Source organism: Pongo pygmaeus, chromosome X, assembly GCF_028885625.2.
Source record: "Pongo pygmaeus isolate AG05252 chromosome X, NHGRI_mPonPyg2-v2.0_pri, whole genome shotgun sequence".
Classification (NCBI taxonomy): Eukaryota; Metazoa; Chordata; class Mammalia; order Primates; family Hominidae; genus Pongo; species Pongo pygmaeus.
The window spans coordinates 142,232,393-142,239,948 of NC_072396.2; the positions used below are offsets into that span (position 1 = coordinate 142,232,393).

Consider the following 7,556-nt stretch of genomic DNA (forward strand, 5'->3'; position numbering starts at 1 on the left):
TTCAATCTTTCAGGTGAGAAATCATGAAACAGAGATTCTACTTTCTTTACCACCCTCTATATCCAGAAAATAACAAAGACCTGTTGGTACTTCCATCTAAATGTCTCTTGTATTATATCTTTTGTCTCCAGCCCCATAGCCATGACCCTAGTCCAGAACATCCCTCCTGGACTTTTGTAATGTGCTGTTCCTCCTGGCCACCTTCCAGGCCATAGCCAGACTAAATTCCCCCAAAAAACAATCTCACATTCCTACTCAAGGACCTACAATGGCTTCCGAGGATGAAGTACAAACTCCTTAGCTTGGATTTCTAGACCAGCTCTGTATATATATAGTTTAAAATTTTCTACCAGCCATATTTTAAATAGTAAAATGAAACAGATGAAATTAATGTTAACAATATATTTTACATTCTTTTTAAAATGCTATGTTTTCAAAATCTGGTGTGTATTTTGCATTTAGAGCATATCTCAATTTGGACTATCCACATTTCAAATGTTCAATAGCCATACACAGCTAGTGACCACTGCATTTTGGACAGTGTAGGTTTTTGGTCCAGAGTAAGAATCCACATTGCATTTGGTTGTCATGTCTCCTTAGTCTCCAATCTGGAACAGATAAATTTACTTCTGAATTAACTGAGGTATTGAGTCTTGGTGCTTAGAGGTAGTTACAGATAAGATCTTTAAGTGCAGGTAAGACTGGTCTGGGGTGGCGGCTGACCCGGCAGCGGGCCGCCCGGGTCCCTGGCAGCAGGGTAGGAGGGTGCTAAAGCGGATCCAGAAGGAATTAACCGACTTGCAGAGGGATCCTCCTGCCCAGTGTTCCGCGGGACCTGTGGGTGATGACTAATGACAGTCCTTACCAAGGAGGTGTTTTCTTCCTGACCATCCACTTTCCTACGGATTACCCGTTCAAGCCCCGAAAGGATGGAGTGCAATGGCGCGATCTTGGCTCACTGCAACCTCCACCTCCCAGGTTCAAGCAATTCTCCTGCCTCAGCCTCCTGAGTAGCTGTGATTACAGGCCTGCACCACCACACCCGGCTAATTTTGTAATTTTAATAGAGACGGGGGTTTCTCCATGTTGAGGCTGGTTTCGAACTCCTGACCTCAGGTGATCCACCTGTCTCAGCCTCCCAAAGTGCTGGGATTACAGGTGTGAGCCACCGTGCCCGGCCCAGTGTTTGGTTTTCTGTCCTTGTGATAGTTTGCTGAGAATGATGGTTTCCAGTTTCATCCATGTCTCTGCAAAGGACATGAACTCATCCTTTTTATGGCTGCATAGTATTCCATGGTGTATATATGCCACATTTTCTTAATCCAATCCATCATTGATGGACATTTAGGTTGGTTCCAGGTCTTTGCTATTGTGAATAGTGCCGCAATAAACATGTGTGTGCATGTGTCTTTATAGTAAAAAAAAAAAGACTGGTCTGAAACTCTTGGGGTCAAGTGATCCTCCCGCCTCAGCCTCACAGTGTAACTGTGATTACAAGTGCCAGGCACAGCTAGCAACTGAATTTAACATTAATAAAATCAGACTTTTTTTCACTTGAAATAATGTTTTAAAAGAGTTGAGAGAAATGAACAAATTTGTGGTTACAAATATTTTCTCCACTACTTCTCTGCCTTTTTTTGTCACTTTCACCATTCCCTCCTTTCTTCTGTCTGCTGGGTCCCCTCCCTTCCTTTTGGCTTTAGGTTGACTATTGGACAATTTGTTTGAAATTTATTAAGCACCTACTATTGATTATCTAGTTTATTCTTTAGTTCTTTAGTAATGATTATAACAGTGAACAAAGTATCTTTTTTTTTTTTTCTTTTGACAGAGTCTCACTCTGTCTCCTAGGCTTGGCACAGCCTTGACTGACTGCAACCTCTGCCTCCTGGGTTCAAGTGATTCTCCTGCCTCAGCCTCCGAAGTAGCTGGGACTACAAGAATGCACCACCACGCCCGGCTAAGTTTTGTATTTTTAGTGGAGATGGGGTTTCACCATGTTGCCCAGGCTGGTCTCGAGCTCCTGAGCTCAGGTGACCCTCCCACCTCAGCATCCCAAAGTGCTGGGATTACAGGTGTGAGTCACTGAACTCAGCCCAAAATATCTTAATTCTCCCATATTTTAGTTAAATGTTTACTAGGAAATTAAATCAAGATATATGAATGTTTTGGTTTATGCAAACTCAGTGAAAGATATTGCTATCATTTGATTTACATTTGTATTACAAGGATTTATAGAAAGTACTGTTGAGATTCTTAAGTACCCATATTTATCTTACCTGAATTATACATAACTGTAAGTGTGTTAAAATACCTCAAGCACTAGAATTAATTTAAATGTCAGATTCTAATTGACAGGAACGATTTAGTGAAATTTCCTTATACTGCCTTTTTCTCCCCCCCAGGGGAAGAAGTTTGACTTTATTCTGACCTTTATTTACCCTTGTTTCTTTAAAAAAAAAAAAAAAGTTTAATGAGAAAGACTTGGTGTCGGTTAACAAAAAAATGACTTCAGATTTACATTCTTTTACCAATGGAATAAATGAACAAGGTTTGCAATTGAAAAGGCAGTTTACACCTTTTGTTGTTCGGGTTCGTAGAAATCCTATTATGCTTCATGCATAGCTCTGAAGAATGTGCAAACAAGTATTAGATCAATGACATTTCTTTGTAGTTTCTTTTATCACCATATTTAAAACTGAATATTCAAACCTTCATTCATATTTTAGATGCCTGTCTTATCAGTACACTTATACCTGAGTATATTTCATTGCTATAGAATATTTTTCCCGCTAAGATCCTAAATGCATTGAAAGATCCTAAATAGTAGAGGGTCAACAGTGTTCTGCCAAGGTGTTTGCAATTAAGCAGCCACTCCACTCACTGGTGGCTTTGAAATTAGTGTTTGAAATTATTGTCTGTTATCTACAGTCAATGATGATAGCATTCAAGGAATTCATAGAAAGATATTCCACAAAAGCAGTTTATTTTAGTTTGGGGAGTAAAAACACATGAAAGAGCTTTATCGAATGTGATCAGATCGCGTGAAAATAAAGTTGAGTTTCCAAAAATTTTCATAATCTAGAGGAAAGGCTTCTCCCAGACCTCTGAAATATATACCTACTTTCTGCCTAACTTCTCTTTCGTTAGTCTTTTTGATTCTGAGGAAATGCCCTGCATATGTATTGACAGTTCATCCTTGACCATTTTAACCACAATCTTTCATGGTGTAGAAATCCTAGAATGCACTTTTAGAAGTAGGTCTAAGACAGTCAATCTGTTTAGAAGCTTGATCCCAAAATTTGTACAGATAAGGCATTTTAGACAAAATTATAGAATATTTTAAACTAAGCACTAGGTGACAATATATGTTAATTTTTTTTAAGTTTCCTCTTTGAGTATAAACCGTATATATTATATATTAAATTAGACCAAAGTTGTGTAAACCTTAGGTTTTATTACAGTTCTTTTGCATTTCAAATTGATGTTTTCCTTTGAAATAGAAAACAAACTTCTAAGAAGTTTTCTAACAGACGTTTCTATTTTTCTCAACTCTAAAATTCCAGATTAATAAACTCTACTACTAATTGTAGTATATTTTATTGTGCAAAATGCAATATAAACACATGATGTAAAGTAATAAAAAGCATAAGGCAACTTTAAAATATTTTTAAGGTAGTTATCGTTGGGTAAGAACAGGTGCTTTAAAGTCACATTAGCTTTCTCAGGAGTAAATACGTAAATAAAATATTGAGTTAGTTGATGAATAAGCTGAACTGAAAAAAGCTAAGATAAAATATATAAAATATATGTTTAAGTATTGCCGATAGGGTTATTTTAGTTAGAATGATTATACACATTCAATGTGAAACGATAAAATTATAATGCAACATAATTACATTTAACTATTTGTAGTTTCTTAACTCTGGGAAAGAAATTGCATTCCCAGCTGTTTCTCAACTCCTGTAATTTAAATAAGTAAACCTTTTGTTCTTGAAACTTACTTAGTTCCTTCTAATTCTGTTGATGGACATCCATTTCTACTGCCTTATTTTATGTTAATATCTAACAAAAGAATGCTGTTAGCCTCCTGCCAGTAAAAGCCCACCTCCTTTGTTCGAACGGTAGAGTGGAGGGAGATTCTTTTTTAGCCTTTTACTTTACAGAAGACTTAAAACTTCCTCTCTCCACATCTAGTCAAGAAGAGCATTTCTACTTGAGCTAAAAATTCCTAGGAAAAGGCTATAACCCCCAAGTGTGGAAGGTGGTTCTTAGCTGTCAATTCCCTTTTGTTATTTGCTCAAATGGAATTATGAAATGTTCGTGGCTTTGTAGGGCAGAACACATTTCTCCCGAGCAAATGCAAATGCATTAGGTGTGCCCAGGTAATTTGAAGTGCTCACGCTGGCAGCTTTTCTGCATGAGTAAAGCTGTTTAATTAATGCATTTTCCCCTTCCTTCTGATTAGTTGATTCTGATTTTCTTTGAATAAATTAAACTCTCTGTAATATGCTTCCTATAGCTTCTTGGGCTACCCAAGCCCTGATACCTCCCACCAGGAGGGCAGATGCAAAGAAATGAAATGATTCCTCTGCATATTTCTCACAGAGATTTTTCTCCTGTACAAAAGACTGATTTTCCTTGTAATATAGCTCAGGCGACTGATGTGTTTAAAGAAGATCTTTGAGTTTCTGTTGATGTTGCTCATTGGTAATTGTCCTTCCAACTTGAATTATGGAAATGGGTATTAGATCCATTTAGTTTTGCTTTATTGAGATTTGGGGAGTAAACATTCAGCGAGGTTGGACAGAAGTGGCATAAACACCTTCCCTAATAATAGTGCTCATGTTAACTGCCACTACTTACTACAAGTGCCAGCATCTACAGATGGCATGGGAAGTTAATATTTTTCCCAGGGTGCCACAGGCTTCTAAAGGAAACCTTTGATTTGTGAAAAGAATTTCTTTGCATCAAAAAGGCAGAGTAGTGTAGTAGAAAGAAGGCTGGGATTGGAGTCAGGAAGAACTGTGTTTAAGCTCTAACTTTGCCACTAGCCAGTTTCTGTAAAGTCAAGATCTTGTAGCAGTCTCTTAAGTGGGACCCTTCCAGCCTGTATAGCCTCATTATTTTCACACACGAGGCATCTCAACAAGGGTTGAGATAAGGTCCCAAACTGTTGTCCCATTTTGAGTTTTGGCTTCCAGACCAACACAGAAATCCCTAAACATTCTCTCTCCAACCTTCACAACCTGGTCTCATTCCATTTGGACACACTGCAGAGGTAATGCAATCATGTTCATGGGAAAATTATTATTATTATTATTATTTTTTTTTTTTTGAGACGATATCTCGCTCTGTCGCCCAGGCTGGAGTGCAGTGGTGCAATCTTGGCTTACTGCAAGCTCTGCCTCCCGGGTTCACGCCATTCTCCTGCCTCAGCCTCCCGAGTAGCTGGGACTACAGGCACCCGCCACCACGCCTGGCTAATTTTTTGTATTTTTTAGTAGAGACGGGGTTTCACCATGTTAGCCAGGATGGTCTCGATCTCCTGACCTCATGATCCACCCGCCTCGGCCTCCCGAAGTGCTGGGATTACAGGCGTGAGCCACCGCGCCCGGCCGAGAAAATTATTATTATATTGTTTTGAGACAAGGTCTTGCTCTGTCATCCAGGCTGGAGTGCAGTGGCACAATCATGACTCACTGCAGCCTCTAACTCCTGGCCTCAAATGATCCCCCCACCTCAACCTCCCAAATAACTGGAACTACAGGCGTGCACCACCATGTCCAGCTATTTTTGTTGTTGTTATTTTTTTTGTGGAGACAGGGTTTTTCTATGTTGCCCAGTCTGATCTTGAACCCCTGGCATCAAGCAATCCTCCTGCCTCAGCCTCCCAAATTGTTGGGACTACAGGTGTGAGCTACCACATCCAGCCTCATGAGAACATTATTAATGAACATAATGACAGTAGTCACAAGATCACTGCCATAGTTGGTATTTTGTAGCCCTTTCCTTTTAAACATTTGAGAGTTCTCAGCAGCATTTTTGATTGATTTTTATATATTTATGTATTTAACAGAGCTACGCTGACTTCATTTTTTTTTTTTTTTTTTTTTTTTTGAGACGGAATCTCACTCTGTCACCCAGGCTGGAGTGCAGTAGCGTGATCTCAGCTCACTGCAACCTCTGCCTCCCGGGTTCAAGCAATTCTCCTGCCTCAGCCTCCTGAGTAGCTGGGATTAACAGGCACGTGCCACCATGCCTGGCTAATTTTTGTCTTTTTAGTAGAGATGGAGTTTTTCCATGTTGGCCAGGCTGATCTCAAACTCCTGACCTCAGGTGATGCCACCTTGGCCTCCCAAAGTGCTGAGATTACAGGCGTGAGCCACCACGCCTGGTTGACTTCAAACTTTCTAAGACTCTCGTCAATGAACATTTCTTACTTCTGAGGCCCTTTCAAGGTTTCCTTCAGCTCAAAATACTCAGCATGCCAAGGCACCATATTTGGGATATCATGTTTTGAGCCCTGACAAAAACAAATGTCAATGCTACTCTTACAGTCACCTTCTCTATTTTTTATTCATGTCTCACCTGTTTCCATTGTTCACTTAATAAACCCAGTACCTCTAGCTTAGGGCTAATTGACATGGCTGATCAGTAGCAATTGGTATAGAGCCCACTTAATACTCTAGAAGTGTTCTTAGAGAAGTTCTGTATGATTAAGAACTGGTCAAGAGGGGAACAATACTTTTACACTGATCATTATAATTACGTTAAAATCCTTCATGAATGGGTTTTCTTGACATCTCTTACTACTCAAAGTAGTTAATGAGCTAGATGTAGTAGTATTTAAAGTAGACTTGTTTGATTAAGTGGACAACCCACTCCTTAACGTATTTTTTTTTCTTTTTCTTTCTAAAAAATATAAAATGCAGGCCGGGCACAGTGGCTCATGCCTGTAATCCCAGCACTTTGGGAGACCGAGTCGGGTGGATCACCTGATGTCAGGAGTTAGAGACCAGCCTGACCAATATGGTGAAACCCCATCTGCACTAAAAATACAAAAATTAGCTGGGCATGGTGGTGGGTGCCTGTAATCCCAGCTACTTGGGAGGCTGAGGCAGGATAATCAGTTGAATTGGGGAGGCAGAGGTTGCAATGAGCCAAGATTGTGCCACTGCACTCCAACCTGGGAGACAGAGCCAGACTCTATCTCAAAAAAAAAAAAATTATATATATATATATATAAAAAATGCTCCATGAATTTGAGTGTCATCCTTGACCAGGGACAATGCTAATCTCCGCATCATTCCAATTTTAGTATATGTGTTGCCAAAGTAAGCACTTAATGTATTATATATATATTATTTTGACATGTGGATCCAGCTGTTTTGTTTTTATATTTTTCATTTTGAAGTAATTTCAAACTCACAGGAAAGTTGCAGGAAAAGTAAAAAGACCTCTTATATAGTTTTCACTCAGATTCCCCAATTATTTACATTTGCTTTATAATCTCTTTAAATATATATTTATATATAATATATGTAATTAATATT

At 39.1% G+C, this 7,556-nt stretch overlaps 1 non-coding gene across 1 annotated transcript; it reads right to left on the minus strand.

Moving 5' to 3' along the window:
- Positions 1 to 7,241: 7,241 nt before the first annotated feature.
- LOC129025516 (U6 spliceosomal RNA) lies at positions 7,242 to 7,345 on the minus strand. The gene has a single exon (XR_008497269.1). It is a non-coding gene; the product is annotated as a U6 spliceosomal RNA (small nuclear RNA).
- Between the last annotated feature and the right edge of the window lie 211 nt (positions 7,346 to 7,556).